The sequence below is a fragment of the Thalassophryne amazonica genome, chromosome 9, assembly GCF_902500255.1.
Source record: "Thalassophryne amazonica chromosome 9, fThaAma1.1, whole genome shotgun sequence".
Taxonomy (NCBI): Eukaryota; Metazoa; Chordata; class Actinopteri; order Batrachoidiformes; family Batrachoididae; genus Thalassophryne; species Thalassophryne amazonica.
This window is the reverse complement of record NC_047111.1, coordinates 36,598,418-36,624,596: the sequence shown is the minus strand read 5'-3', so window position 1 is coordinate 36,624,596 and position 26,179 is coordinate 36,598,418. Positions and strand designations below refer to the sequence as shown.

The 26,179-nt window shown below is 42.9% G+C and overlaps 1 pseudogene; it reads right to left on the bottom strand.

Moving 5' to 3' along the window:
- LOC117517913 overlaps positions 1-19,235 on the bottom strand; it is a 20,067-nt pseudogene extending 832 nt beyond the window's left edge.
- Between the last annotated feature and the right edge of the window lie 6,944 nt (positions 19,236-26,179).

The window sequence follows — 26,179 nt, the reverse complement described above, 5'->3', positions numbered from 1 at the left end:
TGAGAGAGTGCCAAGCAAGAAAGAAGTCCCTGCTCCATAATCGACACCTTCAAACTAGCCTGAAATTTGCAGCTGCCCACATGGACAAACAAATGCCTTCTGGATAAAAGTTTCATGGTCAGATGAGACAAACATTGAGCGAGTTGGCCATAACTGAAAGAGGTATATTTGGAGGACTAAAGGTGACGTTTTCAAACCTAAGAACATTTACGAGGATTGTGAAATATAGTGAGATGCAGAGACCCTTATTCATGCATTTGTCTCGTCTAGGTGTGGGCTCTATGTTCTCAGGGTGCAGAACTACTTGTGTCCCTAGGGTGATTCCATATTTTTTTCCCTCTGCTTGGTCTAAAAAAGTAATCGTTACTGACTGCCACAATTTTTTTTCTTGATTTCTTATAGTGTTTCTTAAAGCCAGAAAGTTGCCATTTGAAATGACTTTAGTTTTGTGTCATGTCTGTGATCTGCTTTTTTTCTACAAAATTAAACAACTGAATGAACATCCTCAGAGGCCGGTGATTCCATAATTTTTGCCAGGGGTTGTAATTCTAAGGTAGAACTCTAAAGTACAAGGTCTATTAGAAAAGTATCCGACCTTATTATTTTTTTCAAAAACCATATGGATTTGAATCACGTGTGATTACATCAGACATGCTTGAACCCTCGTGGGCATGCGAGACTTTTTTCACGCCTGTCGGTTACGTCATTCGCCTGTGGGCAGTCTTTGAGTGAGGAGTCGCCCACCCTCTCGTCGATTTTTTCATTGTTTAGGAATGGCTCAGAGAGTGCTGCTTTGTTTGATCAAATTTTTTTAAAAACTGTAAGGCACAACTGAGTGGACACCATTCGATAAATTCAGCTGGTTTTTGGTAAAACTTTTAACGGCTGATGAGAGATTTTGGTCTGGTAGTGTCGCCGTAAGGACGGCCCACGGCACCTGACGGCAATCTGCGCTTCGAGGCGGCAGCGTCTTGCTGTTTCAAGTTGAAAACTTCCACATTTCAGGCTCTGTTGACCCAGTAAGTCATCAGAGAACAGAGAACTTTCAGAAGAAGTCGGCATGAGGAGTTTATTCGGACAATCCATTGTTAACGGACATTTTGTAATGAAAGAACGTGCGGGCAGAGTCACATGTCGGGCCGGACCCGACCGCGGGGGGTCGCGACAGGAAAAACACCTCTGTTGGAAACCTTAACTGGCAAGTTGGAACATGTCCAAGCTGTTAAACAATTTCTCAGTTACTCACTTGTTGAAAGCCATCAAAAGCCGCCTGAATTTTACAAATGGTTTTCAACACGGAGGTGTTTTTCCTGTCGCGGCGCACACAGATTTGCCGAGTCGTCACGGAAACGACTCGGTGAATTTGCGCGCACGTCTTTCATTACAAAATGTCCTTAAACAGTGGAATGTCCGCATAAAGTCCTCATGCCGGCCTCTTCTGAATCTTCTCTGTTCTCTCACGACGTCCTGGGTGAATTAAGCCTGAAATTAGGATGTTTTCAGGTCGAAACAGGCCGATGACGGCGCCTGGAAGCGCTGCACGACGTCCCGCTGCGTGGGAAGTCCTTACACCGACAGAAACACCTCATAATCTCTCATCAGCCGTTAAACTTTTCACCGAAAACCAGCTTAATTTCTCGAATAGTGTTATATGGCTGGGGGGGGCCTGGCTGCCGGTTTGTTTCTGTTTTTTGGTTTTCCTCCCAGGTGGCGTGCGTTTGGGACTGAGTGGCTGTGTTGCTGAGGCTGTCAGGACCTCACCCTGATCACCTGCGACTCGTCAGGACTCACAGCTGTGGTGCATCTGGATGGATTGGAACATGTTGGCATTTAAGACTGGAGTGCACAGAGTGTATTTGCCAGAGACTCGACCTTGTGACCAGACGGGTGAGATCGTCGTCTCGGGAGCCATCTCATCAACAGCGGATGCTGAGAACGTCCAGGTTTGATGCACAGTCTGTGAAAGAGGAGGGGGTGAGGTCTCACGCTCGTCAGCACACTTCCTGAGGTACGTTAGATTTTGTGACTAACAGTTATACAGTCAGTAAATGTGGTGTCCCTCACACCTTATTGTATTGAGCTGTTTGTTAGTCATGTATCAGCTTCCACTGCAGTGGAGTTTTGTGAACGGGATGTTCCATGCCTGCAGGTTGGGAAGCTGATCAGTAATCAAGCCAGGAAGTGTTTGCTGTTTGTACACCTTTAAGTGTTCTGTGTGTAGAGTGTGGACTCACATAATGGTTCCTTCTTTCACAGACTCGGTTGTTGCGGCCACCTGGGGGGTGTCGGCGGGGTCCTTGGGTCCGAAACAGCTTCTGGCTCCGGACCGTTAGCGCTGCTGGGAGCGCACCACGCCAGGCCGCACCTTTTTATTATATTATCACTGTTATGTATTAAATTCAGTTATCCTTTGAACCGTGCTCTGCTTATTTCATACTGGGTCCTTCAAACGCTGGTCGGTTCTCCGAGCTGCGTCCGACACATAACAAATAGTGTCCACTCGGATATTCCTCACAGGTCCAGAAAAAATTTTGATAAAGCAACGCGCGCCGTCTCGAGCAGCGTGTGAAACAAAGGAATTCAGCCGAGAGGGCGGGACCACATCTCACTCAAGGCCTGCCCACAGGGAAATGACGTCACCGACACGTGTGAAAAAACTCACGTATGCGCATGAGGGTTCAAGCATGAGTGGTGTAATCACACGTCATTCAAATCCATATAGTTAAAAAAAATATAAAAGGGTCGGTTTATTATCTAATAGACCTCGTATATCTAAATATCTAAAAAAAAAAAAAAAAAAAAAAAAAGAGTAGAGCCACTTAGGTGCCTGGTCTTGAGAACCAGGGATGGTAGGTTGAAAAGGTTTTTATCCTATGGGAACTCTCCCTACCCACCTAAGTGGCTCGGGGTCACCACAGCAAATCCGAGGTGGATCTGCATGTTTTATTGGCACAAGTTTTACGTTGGATGCTCTTCCAGACATAACTCCACATTACATGGAGAAATGTGACAGGGGTGGGATTTGAACCCGGAACCTTCTGCAACAAAACCAAGCGCACTAACCACTTGTCCACCACCCCTGCTGAATCCAACAATAAATAAATAAATAAATACATTTAAAAAAGTATTACAGGTTCAATTACTGTACGCAAATTAATAAATAAATTAATGAATTTAATCCCTTTAGCTGCTCCCTTGTTTGCACTCACGGTCACCACAGCAAATCCGAAGTAGATCTGCATGTTGAATTGGCACAAGTTTTATGCTGGATGTCCTTTCTGATGCAGCTCCACATTACATGGAGAAATGTGGCAGAGGTGGGGTTTGAACCAGGAACCTTCCGTACTGAAACAAAGTGCACTAACCACCACCCCTTCCCAAATTAATAAATAAATAACAAATGATGATTAATAAGTCATTCATTAAAAATCCCTTCCTTATCTTACTTTCATGTCATTCATTCTCATACATTAAAATCAACGTGGCACATGGAAAGTTCTTAACAGTAATCCATCAAAGTTAACAATGCTACAATGATATTTTTCCATGTGCAATTTTCATATTACTGTTATTACATTGGGGGCATAAATTATCTGGAATATTGGCTTGTGTATTAATTTGCTTTTGTGGGAAAAAAAGACTACAGACTTTAATATTCAGGTGCATTTTAATCATGTTGGCAAGTTCCACACACACATGCGTTACACACAGACGCACACTTATTGAACATGGAATCAGTATTGAGAAATGCTGGAATTTATTTATTTTTTGCTAACTCCTCATGATTTATTTTACTTCTGTCATGAACTGGCCAGGCATGGCACAGAAGGTGGTTGAACACAACTGCAGACTCACAACACTGAGGCATAAGTAAAAAGCTTCATCTCAAAAAACAGGCTGGGTTACGGTACACAGGAAGGCAGTCTGAAAAGCGACGGTACAGGCAGGGGTCAAGCAGAGGCGTGGTCAACAACAAGCACAGTTCCAAAATACCAGGAGACAAAATAGATGGGCTGAGGCAGGAGCAAGGTCAAAAATGAAGCATGGTCAATAATAGCAAGGCAAAAAAGAGCAAGAACAGAGGCTGGAACGTGGACAAGAAATCACAACAAACTGGCAGGGAGTGGAGAAAGTGAGGGGCTTAAATAACAGGTGTAGAAATTGGGGAAACAAGACACAGGTGTCACGGAATGTTCTGGAAGGGGCATGGTCAGACGAAAGAGGTGAGACAGGAGTCAAGAGAGTGCAGGAAGACAGAATTACAATGAAGATAATGGAACCTGTTGCAAGATAGTGCAGTGAGACAAAGCAGGCACAACTGGAGTGAAGGTGAGAGAAGCTGGTGCAAGATAATGCAGTTAGACAAATACAAAGTGAACAGCACCTGACAAAATGATGAATTTAACCACAGTGATCAAAATAAAATACCAAACAAAAGATGAGCAAAACCCAAGTCCCAATAAATAAGCTATAAAATAAAGAAAACCGAACATGAAGGAACAAAGAATTAAACCATGAAATAAATGCAGACAAAAATACAGCAACACAGATTTAGGACCAGATTGATTGGACAAAGTGGAGAAGAAAGCCACAAACCTTGGTGGACCACGTTACGAACCAGCAGCAATGAACAAAAGATGTGTATCTGGACTGCATTTATATAGCACTTTTCCATCTTCATCAGAAGCTCAAAGTGCTTTACAAATAATGCCTCACATTCACCCCAATGTGAGGGTGCTGCCATACAAGGTACTCACTACACACCGGGAGCAACTAGGGGAGTAAGGACCTTGCCCAAGGGCCATTGTGATTTTCTTGTCAGGCTGGGATTTGAACCGAAGATCCTCTGGTCTTAAGCCCAACGCTTAACCACTAGACCATCAGCTCCCCTACGTGTGTTTATATGTACTTCAATGAGGGGTGAGTTGGCACAGTATCTGCACGCAGATTGTAGTGGTGGGCCAGTCTGGAACAAAAAGTCCAAGGCCGAATTTTTGTCCCAGTCCAGCCTTGACAGGGGTGGAGTCTGTTCTGTATCTCTTGTGTGAGCATGAAATCACGATAAAAACCTCATGACTGTATGGTTCTGTTACGTATGAAGCCGCACCTGACAAATGCAGAAGAGTCTTCAAGGCTGACGGATGCTCAAATACTGCACAGACCACACCATGACCACCCAACAGATGCTAAATGTGTGCTGTGATTTTATGAATAAAGTTCATTTTATAAAGTGCTGTTATAAAGCCCCTTGTCAGCTAATCTCCACTGAGTTCACTAGGAAGTTTTGTCTCTCTCTGTATGTGTTCAAAACTTGGAGCAGAGATCAGGTAGAGAACTTTGTCTCATACTTTTCCTGAAGTAATCTGCACCCCGATTACGGTTATGATGGCAACCTGTAGCATTAATTAACTGTCACCATAGCAGACAAAACAAGCTAAATATTAAATGACCTTTTCCCACATTTCTGTACAGTGCCCATTCAGATTAGATTTTGAATGCTTTCTTCCCCACTCCCACAGTATTCACAATGCTTCACTTTTCCCACATCTTGTGATGTTATCAGGGGCGGTCCTGGAGGCTGGCATCGCGGGGGGGCACGACCGTGTGGAAAAAAAAACGGTCAAAAAAAAAAGAGGGTGGGGGGGTTGTCCTGACAGGGGGGTTAGTGGTTACATTACGGCAGAGCGGCACCCCAACCTTCCCTCCCCCCCGTCCCATGGCAGCTTTCCTCTCACTCATTCCCGCAGCTTCACAGTGCTATAAACAGTCGCGAAGCAAAGACTGCAGCGAAACGAGACGAGTCACTGGATAAATGCTGGGCCTTGTCCCGCCCATTGGACGCTCAGCGTGTCTGGGGATCTATGGGGCAGTGGGCTGGCCTCGGCCGGCCCAGACGCTCAGCTTCTGTATGATGATTGGATGATCTGTCTGAGGCTGAATCCCTTTTTGATTGACAGCGAAATGAGCGGATCAGCGATCTTTTGGTGTAAACATCCGTGGGAGCATTTTTTAATTTTCATTCTGTTCTGAGTTGAACCAGAGACTTTCCTAATCCTCTTAGCGGCATTTTCTTTGTTAAAAATGACTAGCGACAAATCGAGCTTCTATTTCTGGTGTTTGTTTTTTTTTGTAGCTGCTTGTGTCTGGAGACTGACTTCTATCACTCTTTCTGACTTCTATCGCAGTTTCTGTCCCTACCGAGCAGCGGGTGCTGCTGAGCTCCTCCACCGTCACAAAGCACTCACAGGCAGACAAACTTCACACGAGCCTCGCGCCAGTCCCAGCTAGTGAGCTGGGTAGGTAGCAAGCTGCACATAATGGCAGACAATTTGAATGTTGTGGACCGGATTTTGGCGAAGCCATTTGATAGTCTTCCTTACGAAGAAGCCATGGCTGCTGTCATGGCTTCAGCTCTCAATGGTTTGCAGGCCAAAGTTAAAGCAACAGCCCCCAATGTTTGTGCATTGCTATGCACACAGACTGAATCTGGTTCTGTCTCAGGGGGCTAAATGCTTATCTGAGTGCAGAATATTTTTGCATCACTCTCTGGGTTTGCCACATTTTTCTCAAAATCCACAAAGAGGATGTCTTTTCTTGAGTCTGCAGGCTGCTCAAGGTTGCCCAGAAATGCTCCTACTCGATGGAATTTCACATCACGGATAGTGAGCACTGAGGCAAACAATTATGATGCCCTGCTGCAAACCTTTGAGATGATCATTGCAGATAAGTCCATGGATGATGACACATTAGACTGTGCCAATTTCTTTGCGTTTGTTATTGCAGTAGTCATTAAAACTGGAAATTTGTTCTTGAAAGTAGCTGTTGTGAGTTAATTTGTGGGACTGTGGGTGTTCTGGACGAAGTTAGTGTTTTCATGGGTGGTGGGGTGGAGGTGGTGGCCACGTTAGTGTGCGCGGGGGGGGGGGGGGGGGGGGGCACGCAGGGGGTTTCGCCCGGGGAGTAAATCACTCTAGATTAAATTTTTTCCCCTCAAAATTCAAAGAAAATCCTGACTGGGATGGGGTGGTTTAGTGTTTATTGTTTGTTGGTTTAGTGTAGTACTGATGCCTCACAGTAAGACAGTCCTGGGATCGATTCCTGCCTGGTCCTTTCTGTGCATGTTCTTCCCATGTTCATGTGGGCTTTGTCCAGCTGCTCCGTCTTCCTCCCGCTTCCAAAGACATGCAGGGTAGATGATTTCCATCCATCCATCCATCCATCCATCCATCCATCCATCCATCCATCCATCCATCCATCCATCCATCCATCCATCCACTATTAAAGGATCAAGCGAGGGTAATAATTTGTTTATTATATGGCTATTTTATATACGAGGTCTGTCCATAAAGTATAGGTCCTTTTAATTTTTTTCAAAAACTATATGGATTTCATTCATATGTTTTTACGTCAGACATGCTTGAACCCTCGTGCGCATGCGTGAGTTTTTCCACGCCTGTCGGTGACGTCATTCGCCTGTGAGCACTCCTTGTGGGAGGAGTCGTCCAGCCCCTCGTCGGAATTCCTTTGTCTGAGAAGTTGCTGAGAGACTGGCGCTTTGTTTGATCAAAATTTTTTCTAAACCTGTGAGACACATCGAAGTGGACATGGTTCGAAAAATTAAGCTGGTTTTCAGTGAAAATTTTAACGGCTGATGAGAGATTTTGAGGTGACACTGTCGCTTTAAGGACTTCCCACGGTGTGAGACGTCGCACAGCGCTCTCAGGCGGCGTCATCAGCCTGTTTCAAGTTGAAAACCTCCACATTTCAGGCTCTATTGATCCAGGATGTCGTGAGAGAACAGAGAAGTTTCAGAAGAAGTCGGTTTCAGCATTTTATCCGGATATTCCATTGTTAAAGGAGATTTTTTTAATGAAAGACGTGCAGACGGGTCCGCGCGTCGGGATGCAGCCGGCGCGGTGCAGCGGCACAGGAAAAACACCTCCGTGTTGATAACCATTTGTAAAATCCAGGTGGCGTTTGATGGCTTTCAGTGGAGTGAGTATATGAGAAATTGTTTAACAGCTGGACATGTTCCAACTTGTCCTTAAGGCTTCCAACGGAGGTGTTTTTCCTGTGGCGGAGCATCGCGGCGGCTGCGAGCCGACGCGCGGACCCGTCCGCACGTCTTTCATTAAAAAAATCTCCTTTAACAGTGGAATATCCGGATAAAATGCTGAAACCGACTTCTTCTGAAACTTCTCTGTTCTCTCACGACGTCCTGGATCAGGTTTTCAACTTGAAACAGGCTGATGACGCCGCCTGAGAGCGCTGTGCGACGTCTCACACCGTGGGAAGTCCTTAAAGCGACAGTGTCACCTCAAAATCTCTCATCAGCCGTTAATATTGGAGCGGCTCACCTCAGCTCACCTCAGAGCTCCACAGAACAGCGGAGCAGAGCAGGAACTTGCTCACAGATGGTCAAGGTCGAGCTGGTAAGCTTTCAATCTGTGTGTTTTTTCAGATGCTGTTTAGATTTTTAGCAAGTACATTCATGTCCAAATTGGTTTTTCTAAATGTGTTTTTAGCTTCCTGGTTTGTAAAGAAAATACACATTTGGACCGAAAGAAAATACGCCTTCTGACCGATGTACCATGGTAACCATCTGATATGGGAAAATATCAGACCGGTAATCAGCCAATCAGAGCGCGCGTGCGTCGCAGTCATATCATAAAAATGCTAATTCCAATTAAGGGTCACGGGGTTCTGAATCCTCTCCCAGCAGTCATAAGGTGCGAGGTGGGGTACACCCAGGGTAGGACGCCAGTCTATCGCAAGGCCACATATAGACAGACAAACTCATTCACACTCAAACGCACACCGATGGTCAATTTAGAGTTTCCAATTCACCGAACATGCATGTCTTTGGAAGCCGGAGTGTCTGGAGGGAGAGCAGATGATTTGTTGACTCTAAATTGACTGTGAAACACTCTGAAAGAGTTTGTCTGTATGTGGCCCTGTGATAGACTGGTATCCTGTCCACAGTGTACTCCACCTCTTGCCTCTTGCCTCATGACCACTGGGATAGAAAATGAATGAATGACTGGGATATGGACTGTCAACATTATCATTGTAATCCCCATTTTGAAACAGGAGGCTCCATGGATTCCAAGGTTTCTGGTGTCTAACCTAGAAGAAGAAAACCCACACAGTACAGAGTTTTGTGGGCTTCCCTTGATGCCGTAGTGCCACCGCATGGACACCCTCAAATAGTGATGCCAGGAATGCAAAATATTTCCAGCAGGGGGAGACAGAGACACTCACCATGCCGCTTGGACACTTGACACATAAAGCAGGACAAGCACCAGAAGGCAAAACAACCTTTAGCAGTGAACAAAACACACAAGGAAATGAGAGGATGAGGGACATATTGACATCAGTGACGCATGAACACATGCGTTTGACCGTCTTATCAGATAAGAGTGAAGATAAGGCGATAAGATGTCCCACTGAGCTTGGTCATGAAGCCATTTACTCTTCTCACGCAAACAATCAAAAACTGTCACTTTATAAGGTTTGGTATTTTTTCACCTCTTTACCAGGTTAAATGATATTTATAGCAATAATGACTTGGGAATCTGGATTCAATCCACTCTCCAGTTTATCAACAAACCAATTTGAACTATTCCCAGTGCAGGTGTCATGTGGCTTGTGATGTCCAACCAACAGAGGAGGGGTCAAGGTTATGTGGCCACCCCGTCTGTCTGTGAATAAATGATCTAAAATGGGGGAAAACTGATTTTGATAACATTGTGGAGCAGCGGAGGGGATTTGTGATTAGCACTGTTGCTTCACAGCAACAAGGTCTTGGGATCGTTTCCCACATGGTCCTTTCTGTGTGTCGCTTCTATGTTCCCCCCGTGTTCGTGTGGGTTCCCTCCTGGTGCTCCGGATTCCTGTCTGAAAATATGCGTCTCTGTGATAAACCTGCCTCTCCCCACTGGGTAAGAGGCGGGTGTACCCCGTCTCTTACCCAGTAACCACTGAGACAGACTCCAGCCCCCAGTGACCTTTGACTGAAGTAAGCGGGAATGGAAAGTGAATAAATAACATTTGGTTGGAGATCGTCTTCTTGTCCAGGAAAATGTGAGAAAATTCATTTAATATACATTCAAATCTGCCAACAGATTTTTGCTTTTATCTCTTTAGTCTTTTAAATTATGATATTTCCTAAGATTCACATCACTCAGTCAGTATTAGAGTGGGATATTAGAGCACAGAGTTGAGTCAATAGTCTAAGAAAAATGTAATTATTTTTCATGTTTTAGTGACAGTATTTTGGTGTTCTGCACTCTTTGGGTGTTCCCATCTAATTCCATCCATTTGCAGTAGTGTGGCGTTGTGTTGTTTTTGATCCCTATGTGTGTTTGTGAATGCAGCATAGTTTAAAGAGTTTTGATCCAGTTTTGACCAAACTTTATGGAATGCTTGGGGACCAATCATTCCATAACAACAACATGATTTCATTTTGTGAGAAATCAGTTAAAAGGTCACAGGCCAATGTCAAAATTTTAGCCAAATGCTCACTGGACATTTAGAATCATTACTGTATTTCAAGGAATTGTTTCAAGATCCACTCTTGCTTACTATTAAACACAAGAAGCAAAACAAATATGAAGTCAAATGTCACCTTTTTATTTGTCTATTAATCTCTTTTAACCCTTTTGTCAACATTTTTGACTTGTGATTCTGCACAAAATGCTTTTAGCTAAAGTAGTAAATGACCTCCTTGCTCTGGATCTGGATGCCAATTCAGTGTTGTTGCTGCTAGACCTTAATATTGTCTTTGATATTACAGATTAAACAGATGAAAAACTCTTGGTGTTTCTCTTCAGGTTTTTTTTTTATTATTAACATCATATTTGTCCAACCAATCACAATGTGTTTTCTATACGAACAACTTCAAAGTCCACTTTGATGAAATATAGGGTAACGCAGGGTTTTGTTTTAGGTCCTTTGCTGTTTTCACTTTATTTGGCAACCCTTGGACAGATACAGTGGCTTGCAGAAGTATTCATCCCCTTGGGATTTCATGCATTTTAATTTGTTTATGGCAATTCAAATACAAAAAGTACATCAGGCTTCTCAATATAAAAAAAATTCTAAAATTATATTTATTCGACTCAAACTGAAAGTAAATCTGTACAACGTGATGTAAATTAATTAAAAATATAAAAGCCAAGGTGATGGGTTGCATAAGTAATCAGCCCCTTTGGTATAATACCTGTAAATAATCAGTTTAATTGCCAGTTTTCTTCAGACAAGTCAGGGGATGGATACATGCACATTTCCAAGTCACTGAATGTCTTGAACTTGTCTTGAATGTCTTGAATCAGTTATGAAGAAATACAAACAGTATGGCACTCTGTGGTAAATCTGTGTGGATTAGACAGTTCTCAAAAACTGAGTGACTGTGCAAAAGCCACCAAGACACCCAGACAACCCAGAAGAAGTTACAGTCTTCTGTGGCTGTGACTGGAGAAATTGTGCATAGTACAGGTTTTTGCATTTTGTGTTCCGAGTTACACAGCTTCATGATGAAGTGGTATAGAGGAGGGTTTTCTTTCTCCAAAACATTAAATCTAGGCTTGCATCTCAGATGTGCCTTCTGGCAGATTGTAGCTGAACTTTCAGGTCTTCTTTTTAATAAAAACCCTCCTCTGTACCACTTCATCATGAAGCTGAAAAACTGGGGACACAAAATGCAAAACATGCACTATGCACAATTTCTCCAACCACAGCCACGGAAGCCTGTAACTTCTTCTGGGTTGTCTGGGTGTCTTGGTGGCTTTCCTCACTCTTCTCCTTCTTGCACAGTCACTCAGTTTTTGAGAACTGTGTAATCCACACAAATTTCCCATAGAGTGCCATACTGTTTGTATTTCTTTCAAAACTGATGTAAATAAAGTTCAAGACCTATTCAGTGACTTAAAAATGTTCATGTATCTATCTCCTGACTTGTCTGAAGAAAACTGGCAATTAAACTGGTTATTTACGGGTATTATACCAAAGGGGCTGATTACTTATGCAACTCATCATCTTGATTTTTATATTTTAATTAATTTATATCAAGTTGTACAGATTTACTTTCAGTTTGAGTCTAAGAAAGATAATTTTAGAAGCTTTTATATAGAGAAGTCTGATCTACGCTTTGCATTTGAAATACCATGAACAAATTAAAATGCATGAAATACCAAGGGGCTTGTTGGGTATTTTCTCGTTGTTGGGTATCTTTAACAGGGCTGAATACTTTTTCAACCCACTGTAGTTTGAAACTCTGGAATTAATGTTCACTGTTATGTCAATGACATTCAGTTTTTTTAATACCAACAAAGGCAAATAATATATCTCATATGAACATCTGAATTTAGTCAGAAACTGAATGTCATGTAATTTTCTTCTTTTAAATTCTGAACAGACTGGTGCATGGTCATTGGTCCAGTGAGACACGTTCTTGTATGATCAGTTAGCACTGTCATTCATTGCATGTGTCATTCATTCGTGATAAAGTTCAAAATCTTTAAGTGTTGACCCTACCTTGGCCTTTGACCGAGACATTAGGGAAATTAAAAAGAATGTCGTTTTTCATTTGCAGAACATTATGAATATTCAACCAATTCTTTCCATGTCTGATGCAGAGGCACACTGTTAAAATCATCAAGGTGGTTCTACTTAAAACCCTGTGTTCCACTGCTGCTGTTGTTGTCCTTTTGGCTCCTCCCATTTTTTTTTTTTTTTTCACGGTCACCACAACAGATACAGCTAGAGCCGCATTGATATTTGGGACAAGTTTTATGACAGATGCCCTTGCTGACGTTAGTCCAGTTTACCTGGAGAAACACACAACCGTCGGTGTTCCAAAGAGGTCTCCCATCCAAGTATTAACTAAGTCCCGCACTGCTTAGCCTCTGCGATTTGATGGGATCAGGCTGACACAGCGCAGGCCGGCTGCGAACTCGTAGTCTAATAAATGATATCCGTAAGTGAGGATGGACTGGTTGTCTGCTTTGGTGGTTGCCATCCAGGACAGGGTGCTGATGGACTGTGGTGGATGCACTGTTAGATATATTTGTGTGTTTAATTATTGTTTTATTTATTTGGTTTCTTGACTTGTTTTGTTATTAAGGTAGTTATTTTACTTAGGATTGTATCCTTAGAGTCATATACAGTATTTTTCTCTGCTCTCTGTTGGCATGTGCATGTCAAACTGGATTTAACCAGTTGTACCACTTAGGAGAAAGACATTCAGGTTACATTATAAATCATATATGTCCCATTATCGTGCAGGTCAGTGGCAGGGGGTGGGACCTCCCTCGAATGCCCACGGGGACCAATAAGGGAAGGATTTTGTGAAATAAGGTCTGCCTTTGTCATACATATGTTGTGCTTTATAAAAAGTCTTTGTGTCCATTGTTCGTGGTTCTGAATGGATGGATCTCCAGCGTGAGAGAAGTTCTTCAGAATCCATGCCTGATTTTTCACTGTGATTTCGAATAAATTTAAAAGTGCAGAATAGTTCGAGTTTGCACTTTGTGTGGGGCAGTGTTACAGAAAGAGCCGATGCTGCCACCAGCGGATACTCCGAGACCTGAGCTGGGTAAAGATTCGACCATGTAGCTTTTGCATCTTTTTGCTCTTCTGTTTCTTTGCTTAGGTATACTACATGTTTGTTGATGAGCTTTTGTTGATCATAGAAAACAGCAAAGCAGACCTGGAGGCAGCCATGTAAATAAAAACAGAATACAGTTATTTGCAAATCCTCTTCAATCCTCTTCTGGGTGTTGTTGATGTATGGCTTTTGCTTTGCATGGTAGAGTTTTAACTTGCACTTGCCTTGCTGATTACATGTAGAAAGTTCTCCAGATTCTCTGAATCTTCTGATTATATTATGGACTGTAGATGATGGAATCCCTAAGTTCTTTGCAACTGAACATTGAGAAACATTGTTCTTAAACTGTTGGACTAATTTTTCATGCAGTTGTTCACAAAGTGGTGATCCTTGCCCCATCTTTGCTTGTGAATGGCTGAATCTTTTGGGGATGCTCCTTTTATACCCAATCATGACACTCACCTGTTTCCATTTAGGTGCTCTTTGAGCATTCATCAACTTTCCCAGTCTTTTGCTCCCCCGTCCCAACTTTTTTGAAATGTGTTGCAGGCATCCATTTCAAAAATGAGCAAATATTTGCAGAAAAACAACAAAGTTTATCAGTTTGAACATTAAATATCTTGTCTTTGTGGTGTATTCAATTGAATATGGGTTGAAGAGGATTTGCAAATCATTGCATTCTGTTTTTATTTACATTTTACACAACATCCCAACTTCATTGGAATTGGGGTTGTATATGAGAAAAGTGCCACTAGGTGGCAATAGCTGGTCCACTAGACATTTTGAAAACAAACATTCATAACAACTATTCACTTATTATATCAGAATTTTAACAAGCTTTAACAAGTTTTACACAACAACTAGCTTAAAAACAATTTCAACTAACAGAATAAGTATACAATTACTAGACAGTAAATCCCACCCCTGCCACATTTCTGCATGTAATGTGGAGTTGCATCAGGAAGGGCATCCGGCATAAAACCTGTGCCAATAAGCGAAGTGCACATCTCAGGCCGTGCGGTGCATTATGGGCAGGCTAAGGTTTTCAGCTACCAACCCACAAGCTATGCCGGCGGAAAGCAGTGAGGAGTGCTGTGATTTGGATCATTTCAACTGCTGGAAAGTTGACGATTTAAAGCGTTTTTCTAAGCTCCGCGGATTGCCTGTTACAACCAGGACTACGTACGGCAGTGGACAGAAATGGAAAGAAGAGCTGGCTGTGCTTGCATGTGTTGCATCTGTACAGAAAGTACCGTTAGTGCCGACAAAGAAGGAAGAGCGCGCTGCTGTCGAAAATGACCCATGCTTGTTGATAGCTGGAGAAAAACAAATTTCTGACCCCTTGAAGGCAACTGACGGATGGTTAGACGAAGTTCAGAGACTGAAACTGTGGATACTGCAGAATATTTGCTAAGCAGGAATGAGAAATCGCGACTCCGCCGGCTTCACAATGACGGTGAGTCTCATGTATAACCTCTTTGGTGTCACGTTTGTTTTGATAAGTTGACAGACATACAATGATATTGCATGCATGCAGTTTGTTTATAGAACATGTCAATTTTACAATATTACGCGCCACATCATTCATGACGCAACATTACAGTCATACGCCGATGCACGAAAATGGCGGCACGGTTTCAGGATATTGACAAAATAAATGTGTGCAAGAAACGTACAAATTCAGTCCGTCTTTTACGTCCATCTGGATATTTCTTTTCTGTGGCGAAATTGTGTAGAATGAACGGAGGTTTATGACCACATTTCTTCTTCTTTCCATCTTTGTTTGGACTCGGCGGAGGTTTGCAATCGTGTGTTTTCAGCCAACTTTCAAGCCTATAAATTCCATTCGAGCATTTGAAAACAGCACAGTGCGCCCCTGTCATTATTGTATGTCGCTTAAGGCTTAAAGCCTTTGAAACACTCTCTGTAAAAGCCTTAACTTTTACACTCCGCTAATGCTACTGTATACGAAATTCAGTGGGAGCAGTGTGAGTGTGGTAGCTGGGATTTTTGCCCCTGTTTGACCCACGCATGCGCAGATGCGATGCGCACTTCGCTTATTCAACATGCAGATCCACCTTGGATTTGCTGTGGCGACCCCGAGTGCAAACAACAGAGCAGCCGAAGGGACTTACTTATTTACTTACTAGACAGTAACTGAACATAATAGAAGTAGACATAATATGAGTAAGTATAGGTTTTCCAAACAGGTCAATATATATATGGGATAATTTACAAAATCATCAGATGTTTCATTTAAAATTAATTATGACAGTTTTTATATTTCTGATCATTTTCTATTTCTTGACCATTTTTATTTCTGGACATTTTTTCTATTTATATTTATGCATGATGTGTACTTTTATGTGCTCCAGAATACTTTTTTATTTATCAGGAAGTATGTTTTTTCTTTTAAACAGCTCAATACATATCGAATTATTATAGAATTCTTTAACAAGTCATGCGAGTCTCTCACCAGATGTTTCAATTAAAATTTAAGACAATTTTAAAATGTCTGACAATTCTGGGCATTTTTATAGTTGTATTTATGTATATGTGCTTTTTATGTAATATTCTACACATTTTACATGAATAATGAATTACAGTGATTAATTTTTCTATAGTTAGATGGATATCCTGGAATCATTGTCTTTATTAAGATCAAATCTCTGTTATCAAATTTGAGCAGCCAAAATAACGTGAACCTAATTTTAATATAAAATTGCAGGAGGGATTTGATTTTTTTTTTTTTTTTTTTATGGCATGTACATGCATCTCATGATTAACAGATCAAACAACATATTGAGCTCTGATGCGGTCAGTGTTGTTCAAGTATCATAGCTGCACAAACAACTTTTTCGGTAATGATACAAGTGTTGACAAATGTCAATATTTAGCTTTGAGTTAGAATTTAGCTGTACATGGGTACTGGCCTTGTCTGGGGAAGTAACGTGTAATGGACTGGCGTCCCATCGATGAGGGACTCATAGACGCTCATCCATTTCCGTTTTACACTATTGTATCTGGGGATAAGCACTGGCATCAATGGACCTACTCAGGACTTGCATCAACTTGGATTTATGAATTTATTAAGGATGTGAATCGTACAACAACTCACGATTCAATTCGATTCCGATTCTTGGGGTGACGATTTGATTCAGAATCGATTTTCGATTCAAAGAGCTCTGAGAAATAGTTATATTACATAAAAAATGTTTATGTTTAAGAAAATGCAGCTTTGCAAGGTTAATCAAGTGATTCTAGATGTAAATTTACTTATCTGCTTTGCTTGTTCAGAGTTGGCTGGCAGTTTAGCGAAGAGCTGGTCAGTAGTCGGCAGAGACCGCTGCTCCCCTCTTTTAGCTCCGGGTCATGGCGTAGCATGTGGGTTTGGGGATTTGAAGTGTTTCCGAAGTACTTGACTTTCATTTTGCAGATGTTGCACAGTGCATAAGTCATGTCAAGCTTCTTACGCAGCAAATAATAAAATCCAAAATGCGCCCAAACATTTGCCTTCAGCAAAGACGGTGCTGGCTGAATTAGCTCTTCGTCCGCCATACTAAGCTGCAGCTCATGAATGTTTGAAGCATGTCGGACCCTCCCCTCGCGGGGACGCTGTAGTACGGAAGCCGTTGCCTGACGAACAGTACACGCAGCGAGAAGCAAGAAAATATTTTTAAAAATGCTTTTAAAAACTCGATTCTTGGACATTTTGGATCGATTCAGAATCGTAATAAATAAAAATCGCGATTCGGACGTGAATCGATTTTTTCCGGCACCCCTACAATTTATCATCCACCAGTTGTGTTGAGGTTTGGACAACATGAAGCAGAAAGATATTCAGATGAAACAGAATCTTAGGGCCCTGTCCCACTGGCGTTTAGGAGGATTTGTGCACAAAATTGGCCCATATTCACCAAACATCCGCAATATCCGTGTAACATGCCTGTATGAGTTGGCCGTCATCCGAACACGCCTGTGATCATCTGCAGAGGCACGCAAGTCCGCAGCCAGGATTTTTGAGCTGTTCAAAAATCTGAATGCGGATAACATCCGCCTTACATACTCCATATTACTCAATTCATACGCAATACATACTCACTCTATGCGCTGTATATCTGCCGTTAACCGCTGATATCTGCAACTGACGGGGATTTGCGGGCTTGGCAGAGGACCGGGGACAGTGTGTAAAACAGATATATATCGTGCCTATCATGTCCACATCACAAACTAAAAATATGTTGTAGCGAATGCATACAAATTGGCCACGAATAAAGAATTTTTATTACATCTGCTTTGCAGCTCATTTGCGGACAATCTGTGAATGCATACAAACATGTCACGTAGACCCAAAGTACTATATGTGGCAGAAAGCGACATACCTGCCAGTCAGTGCCGGTCCGGCTGTGTAGATCCACAAAGACGTAGCTGCTGCAATCCAGGACTTTTATTTAACACCAACAAAAGGAAGAGTTGCTGTTTAACCACAACTCACTCAAAAGAAAAAGAAAACACCATCTCACACCTGAGCGGCTTCCCCCCTCCCGCTCCCCAAACTCATGAACAGTTAACCCTTGCACTCTGTGATTAACTTGTCCAAGTCCAGCAAATGCTCCAGAGGCTGTACTGTTGGTGTGAATAGTGATGCTGACGGCCCGAGTGAGCTTCTTTTATGACCGCAATGCAAATGCCGTGCACGCGCAACACGTGCGCGATGCATTCATAATACACCCATAATACTGCCGTGATAATCTCAATGTGTCGGATCCGTTTCCAGGCCCGGCGCCAGAAAAAAAATATTAAGGGGGCGATGAGTTTATCACAGGGGTGGGTCGCCCCCCCCACAAAAAAATGCGCACCGGAGGGTACCTGCCTCTGAGCATGCGTAATGAATTGGGTGCGCTGCTAGAAAGCTCGTGTATTTAGGCTACACTGTTGTAAGAGAGTGACTAAGAGTAAAGAGTGATGACAGTATTTTTTAATTATTATTTGAACGTATAGACCCTCGGTCAAGTGATCTCCTGCATACCACAAAACCAAACCAACAACTGATCTGAGAAACGACACGAGACAGTAGATTAACCCCACATAAACCTTTCATGTAGATATACAGTGGTCCCTCATTTATCGCAGGAGTTACGTTCTAAAAATAGCCCGCAATAGGCGAAATCCGTGAAGTAGTCAGCGTTATTTTTTACAATTATTATAGACATTTTAAGGCTGGAAAACCCCTCACTACACACTTTATACACTTTTCTCAAACAGGCATTAACATTTTCTCACTTTTCTCTCCTGTGTAAACACTCTCAAAGTTTAAACGCCTCCTCGTGGCGCCGGCTCCGTCCGTTTCCTCACTACATACGTTATACAACCGTGATTGTTCATATATTTGCTATATATTATTAATATCCGTAATTCATACAGGGACATTTGTCATTTTTGGCCATTTTTGTTGCGGACGACAACAAACGCCCGCAATTTGTATACTCAATTCATGCACAATTAATCCTCTCCCCAGTGGGACAGGGCCCTTACATTCACGCATGTCGTCACAGCAGTCACATATTCCGGAGCTCCAGTCATCCAATGTTTGAGCCTGCAGCACAAGTGGAGGCTGCGTGACGACCATCACGGAAGACATGATGGCCGCTTGGTGGGGCTTCACTGTGAATCAGACAGTTTCAGGATTTAACAGAAACCCTCAGCTACAACATCACTACAGTCAGGGCTTCTTAGATTTATTGTACCATGATATGCTACTGGTTAAAAAAAAAAAACATTAGAAGGCTTTATAGTTTGGTCCACAAATAAATGGACTGCATTTATATTGCGCTTTTCCATCTGCATCAGACTCTCAAAGCGCTTTGAGCATCGCAGATATGAAGATATTGATAAACGTTTTGCTATTTTAGTAATAATCTTGTTTATTTGTTCAATCATTCATTCACTCATTCATTTATATAATTGTTTATACCTCAACAAAAATATAAACGCAACACTTTTGGTTTTGCTCCCATTTTGTATGAGATGAACTCAAAGATCTAAAACTTTTTCCACACACACAATATCACCATTTCCCTCAAATATTGTTCACAAACCAGTCGAAATCTGTGATAGTGAGCACTTCTCCTTTGCTGAGATAATCCATCCCACCTCACAGGTGTGCCATATCAAGATGCTGATTAGACACCATGATTAGTGCACAGGTGTGCCTTAGACTGCCCACAATAAAAGGCCACTCTGAAAGGTGCAGTTTTATCACACAGCACAATGCCACAGATGTTGGAAGATTTGAGGGAGCGTGCAATTGGCATGCTGACAGCAGGAATGTCAACCAGAGCTGTTGCTCGTGTATTGAATGTTCATTTCTCTACCATAAGCCGTCTCCAAAGGCGTTTTAGAGAATTTGGCAGTACATCCAACCAGCCTCACAACCGCAGACCACGTGTAACCACACCAGCCCAGGACCTCCACATCCAGCATGTTCACCTCCAAGATCATCTGAGACCAGCCACTCGGACAGCTGCTGGAACAATCAGTTTGCATAACCAAAGAATTTCTGCACAAACTGTCAGAAACCGTATCAGGGAAGCTCATCTGCATGCTCGTTGTTCTCATCGGGTCTCAACCTGACTCCAGTTCGTCGTCGTAACCGACTTGAGTGGGCAAATGCTCACATTTGCTGGCGTTTGGCACGTTGGAGAGGTGTTCTCTTCACAGATGATGCGAAGGAGATGTGTTGCACTGCATGAGGCATATGGTGGTCACACCAGATACTGACTGGTATCCCCCCCCAATAAAACAAAACACCTTTCAGAGTGGCCTTTTATTGTGGGCAGTCTAAAGCACACCTGTGCACTAATCATGGTGTCTAATCAGCATCTTGGTATGGCACACCTGTGAGGTGGGATGGATTATCTCAGCAAAGGAGAAGTGCTCACTATCACAGATTTCGACTGGTTTGTGAACAATATTTGAGGGAAATGGTGATATTGTGTATGTGGAAAAAGTTTTAGATCTTTGAGTTCATCTCATACAAAATGGGAGCAAAACCAAAAGTGTTGCGTTTATATTTTTGTTGAGTATATAATGTCATTTCCCATGAACAAAAAGGAAAAGAATGAAGTTAAATCTTGTATTCTCTGCTCCTTATAACAAAATCGAAAAACAAATAAATAAGAAGAGAAATTCATTTGTTTCTTCAATTCCAGTCCAAATGCCATCTCCTCATCCAGTCATCACACATGAAATAAACATCATTAACAATTGTCTTGATTGTCTTACATTTCAGCAGTGACATCCATTTTCTTCTAATTTTCTATATTCTCTCATGATTTTGTCCTTATTATCAGGCTGGATGGTCAGGAATTGCAGGACACAAATGCACGAAGTAACAGCTCAAACAAACAGCTGTGGTTTTTTAGAAGGCTTTACTGTCATGTATAGCAGAGGTCGGTACACGAGTAAGCAGTTCAGAATAAGCAGCAGTACAAAAACATCAGGCAATCAGGCGTGGTTAAAGCAACAGGTTGGAGGTACACACAAAGAGGCAGGCAGGACTACCTCTTCTGAATCTTCTCTGTTCTCTCACGACGTCCTGGGTGAATTAAGCCTGAAATTAGGATGTTTTCAGGTCGAAACAGGCCGATGACGGCGCCTGGAAGCGCTGCACGACGTCCCGCTGCGTGGGAAGTCCTTACACCGACAGAAACACCTCATAATCTCTCATCAGCCGTTAAACTTTTCACCGAAAACCAGCTTAATTTCTCGAATAGTGTTATATGGCTGGGGGGGGCCTGGCTGCCGGTTTGTTTCTGTTTTTTGGTTTTCCTCCCAGGTGGCGTGCGTTTGGGACTGAGTGGCTGTGTTGCTGAGGCTGTCAGGACCTCACCCTGATCACCTGCGACTCGTCAGGACTCACAGCTGTGGTGCATCTGGATGGATTGGAACATGTTGGCATTTAAGACTGGAGTGCACAGAGTGTATTTGCCAGAGACTCGACCTTGTGACCAGACGGGTGAGATCGTCGTCTCGGGAGCCATCTCATCAACAGCGGATGCTGAGAACGTCCAGGTTTGATGCACAGTCTGTGAAAGAGGAGGGGGTGAGGTCTCACGCTCGTCAGCACACTTCCTGAGGTACGTTAGATTTTGTGACTAACAGTTATACAGTCAGTAAATGTGGTGTCCCTCACACCTTATTGTATTGAGCTGTTTGTTAGTCATGTATCAGCTTCCACTGCAGTGGAGTTTTGTGAACGGGATGTTCCATGCCTGCAGGTTGGGAAGCTGATCAGTAATCAAGCCAGGAAGTGTTTGCTGTTGTACACCTTTAAGTGTTCTGTGTGTAGAGTGTGGACTCACATAATGGTTCCTTCTTTCACAGACTCGGTTGTTGCGGCCACCTGGGGGTGTCGGCGGGGTCCTTGGGTCCGAAACAGCTTCTGGCTCCGGACCGTTAGCGCTGCTGGGAGCGCACCACGCCAGGCCGCACCTTTTATTATATTATCACTGTTATGTATTAAATTCAGTTATCCTTTGAACCGTGCTCTGCTTATTTCATACTGGGTCCTTCAAACGCTGGTCGGTTCTCCGAGCTGCGTCCGACACATAACAAATAGTGTCCACTCGGATATTCCTCACAGGTCCAGAAAAAATTTTGATAAAGCAACGCGCGCCGTCTCGAGCAGCGTGTGAAACAAAGGAATTCAGCCGAGAGGGCGGGACCACATCTCACTCAAGGCCTGCCCACAGGGAAATGACGTCACCGACACGTGTGAAAAAACTCACGTATGCGCATGAGGGTTCAAGCATGTGGTGTAATCACACGTCATTCAAATCCATATAGTTAAAAAAAATATAAAAGGGTCGGTTTATTATCTAATAGACCTCGTATATCTAAATATCTAAAAAAAAAAAAAAAAAAAAAAAGAGTAGAGCCACTTAGGTGCCTGGTCTTGAGAACCAGGGATGGTAGGTTGAAAAGGTTTTTATCCTATGGGAACTCTCCCTACCCACCTAAGTGGCTCGGGGTCACCACAGCAAATCCGAGGTGGATCTGCATGTTTTATTGGCACAAGTTTTACGTTGGATGCTCTTCCAGACAAACTCCACATTACATGGAGAAATGTGACAGGGGTGGGATTTGAACCCGGAACCTTCTGCAACAAAACCAAGCGCACTAACCACTTGTCCACCACCCCTGCTGAATCCAACAATAAATAAATAAATAAATACATTTAAAAAAGTATTACAGGTTCAATTACTGTACGCAAATTAATAAATAAATTAATGAATTTAATCCCTTTAGCTGCTCCCTTGTTTGCACTCACGGTCACCACAGCAAATCCGAAGTAGATCTGCATGTTGAATTGGCACAAGTTTTATGCTGGATGTCCTTTCTGATGCAGCTCCACATTACATGGAGAAATGTGGCAGAGGTGGGGTTTGAACCAGGAACCTTCCGTACTGAAACAAAGTGCACTAACCACCACCCCTTCCCAAATTAATAAATAAATAACAAATGATGATTAATAAGTCATTCATTAAAAATCCCTTCCTTATCTTACTTTCATGTCATTCATTCTCATACATTAAAATCAACGTGGCACATGGAAAGTTCTTAACAGTAATCCATCAAAGTTAACAATGCTACAATGATATTTTTCCATGTGCAATTTTCATATTACTGTTATTACATTGGGGGCATAAATTATCTGGAATATTGGCTTGTGTATTAATTTGCTTTTGTGGGAAAAAAAGACTACAGACTTTAATATTCAGGTGCATTTTAATCATGTTGGCAAGTTCCACACACATGCGTTACACACAGACGCACACTTATTGAACATGGAATCAGTATTGAGAAATGCTGGAATTTATTTATTTTTGCTAACTCCTCATGATTTATTTTACTTCTGTCATGAACTGGCCAGGCATGGCACAGAAGGTGGTTGAACACAACTGCAGACTCACAACACTGAGGCATAAGTAAAAAGCTTCATCTCAAAAAACAGGCTGGGTTACGGTACACAGGAAGGCAGTCTGAAAAGCGACGGTACAGGCAGGGGTCAAGCAGAGGCGTGGTCAACAACAAGCACAGTTCCAAAATACCAGGAGACAAAATAGATGGGCTGAGGCAGGAGCAAGGTCAAAAATGAAGCATGGTCAATAATAGCAAGGCAAAAAAGAGCAAGAACAGAGGCTGGAACGTGGACAAGAATCACAACAAACTGGCAGGGAGTGGAAAGTGAGGGGCTTAAATAACAGGTGTAGAAATTGGGGAAACAAGACACAGGTGTCACGGAATGTTCTGGAAGGGGCATGGTCAGACGAAAGAGGTGAGACAGGAGTCAAGAGAGTGCAGGAAGACAGAATTACAATGAAGATAATGGAACCTGTTGCAAGATAGTGCAGTGAGACAAAGCAGGCACAACTGGAGTGAAGGTGAGAGAAGCTGGTGCAAGATAATGCAGTTAGACAAATACAAAGTGAACAGCACCTGACAAAATGATGAATTTAACCACAGTGATCAAAATAAAATACCAAACAAAAGATGAGCAAAACCCAAGTCCCAATAAATAAGCTATAAAATAAAGAAAACCGAACATGAAGGAACAAAGAATTAAACCATGAAATAAATGCAGACAAAAATACAGCAACACAGATTTAGGACCAGATTGATTGGACAAAGTGGAGAAGAAAGCCACAAACCTTGGTGGACCACGTTACGAACCAGCAGCAATGAACAAAAGATGTATCTGGACTGCATTTATATAGCACTTTTCCATCTTCATCAGAAGCTCAAAGTGCTTTACAAATAATGCCTCACATTCACCCCAATGTGAGGGTGCTGCCATACAAGGTACTCACTACACACCGGGAGCAACTAGGGGAGTAAGGACCTTGCCCAAGGGCCATTGTGATTTTCTTGTCAGGCTGGGATTTGAACCGAAGATCCTCTGGTCTTAAGCCCAACGCTTAACCACTAGACCATCAGCTCCCCTACGTGTTTATATGTACTTCAATGAGGGGTGAGTTGGCACAGTATCTGCACGCAGATTGTAGTGGTGGGCCAGTCTGGAACAAAAAGTCCAAGGCCGAATTTTTGTCCCAGTCCAGCCTTGACAGGGGTGGAGTCTGTTCTGTATCTCTTGTGTGAGCATGAAATCACGAAAAACCTCATGACTGTATGGTTCTGTTACGTATGAAGCCGCACCTGACAAATGCGAAGAGTCTTCAAGGCTGACGGATGCTCAAATACTGCACAGACCACACCATGACCACCCAACAGATGCTAAATGTGTGCTGTGATTTTATGAATAAAGTTCATTTTATAAAGTGCTGTTATAAAGCCCCTTGTCAGCTAATCTCCACTGAGTTCACTAGGAAGTTTTGTCTCTCTCTGTATGTGTTCAAAACTTGGAGCAGAGATCAGGTAGAGAACTTTGTCTCATACTTTTCCTGAAGTAATCTGCACCCCGATTACGGTTATGATGGCAACCTGTAGCATTAATTAACTGTCACCATAGCAGACAAAACAAGCTAAATATTAAATGACCTTTTCCCACATTTCTGTACAGTGCCCATTCAGATTAGATTTTGAATGCTTTCTTCCCCACTCCCACAGTATTCACAATGCTTCACTTTTCCCACATCTTGTGATGTTATCAGGGGCGGTCCTGGAGGCTGGCATCGCGGGGGGGCACGACCGTGTGGAAAAAAAAACGGTCAAAAAAAAAAGAGGGTGGGGGGTTGTCCTGACAGGGGGGTTAGTGGTTACATTACGGCAGAGCGGCACCCCAACCTTCCCTCCCCCCCGTCCCATGGCAGCTTTCCTCTCACTCATTCCCGCAGCTTCACAGTGCTATAAACAGTCGCGAAGCAAAGACTGCAGCGAAACGAGACGAGTCACTGGATAAATGCTGGGCCTTGTCCCGCCCATTGGACGCTCAGCGTGTCTGGGGATCTATGGGGCAGTGGGCTGGCCTCGGCCGGCCCAGACGCTCAGCTTCTGTATGATGATTGGATGATCTGTCTGAGGCTGAATCCCTTTTTGATTGACAGCGAAATGAGCGGATCAGCGATCTTTTGGTGTAAACATCCGTGGGAGCATTTTTTAATTTTCATTCTGTTCTGAGTTGAACCAGAGACTTTCCTAATCCTCTTAGCGGCATTTTCTTTGTTAAAAATGACTAGCGACAAATCGAGCTTCTATTTCTGGTGTTTGTTTTTTTTTTGTAGCTGCTTGTGTCTGGAGACTGACTTCTATCACTCTTTCTGACTTCTATCGCAGTTTCTGTCCCTACCGAGCAGCGGGTGCTGCTGAGCTCCTCCACCGTCACAAAGCACTCACAGGCAGACAAACTTCACACGAGCCTCGCGCCAGTCCCAGCTAGTGAGCTGGGTAGGTAGCAAGCTGCACATAATGGCAGACAATTTGAATGTTGTGGACCGGATTTTGGCGAAGCCATTTGATAGTCTTCCTTACGAAGAAGCCATGGCTGCTGTCATGGCTTCAGCTCTCAATGGTTTGCAGGCCAAAGTTAAAGCAACAGCCCCCAATGTTTGTGCA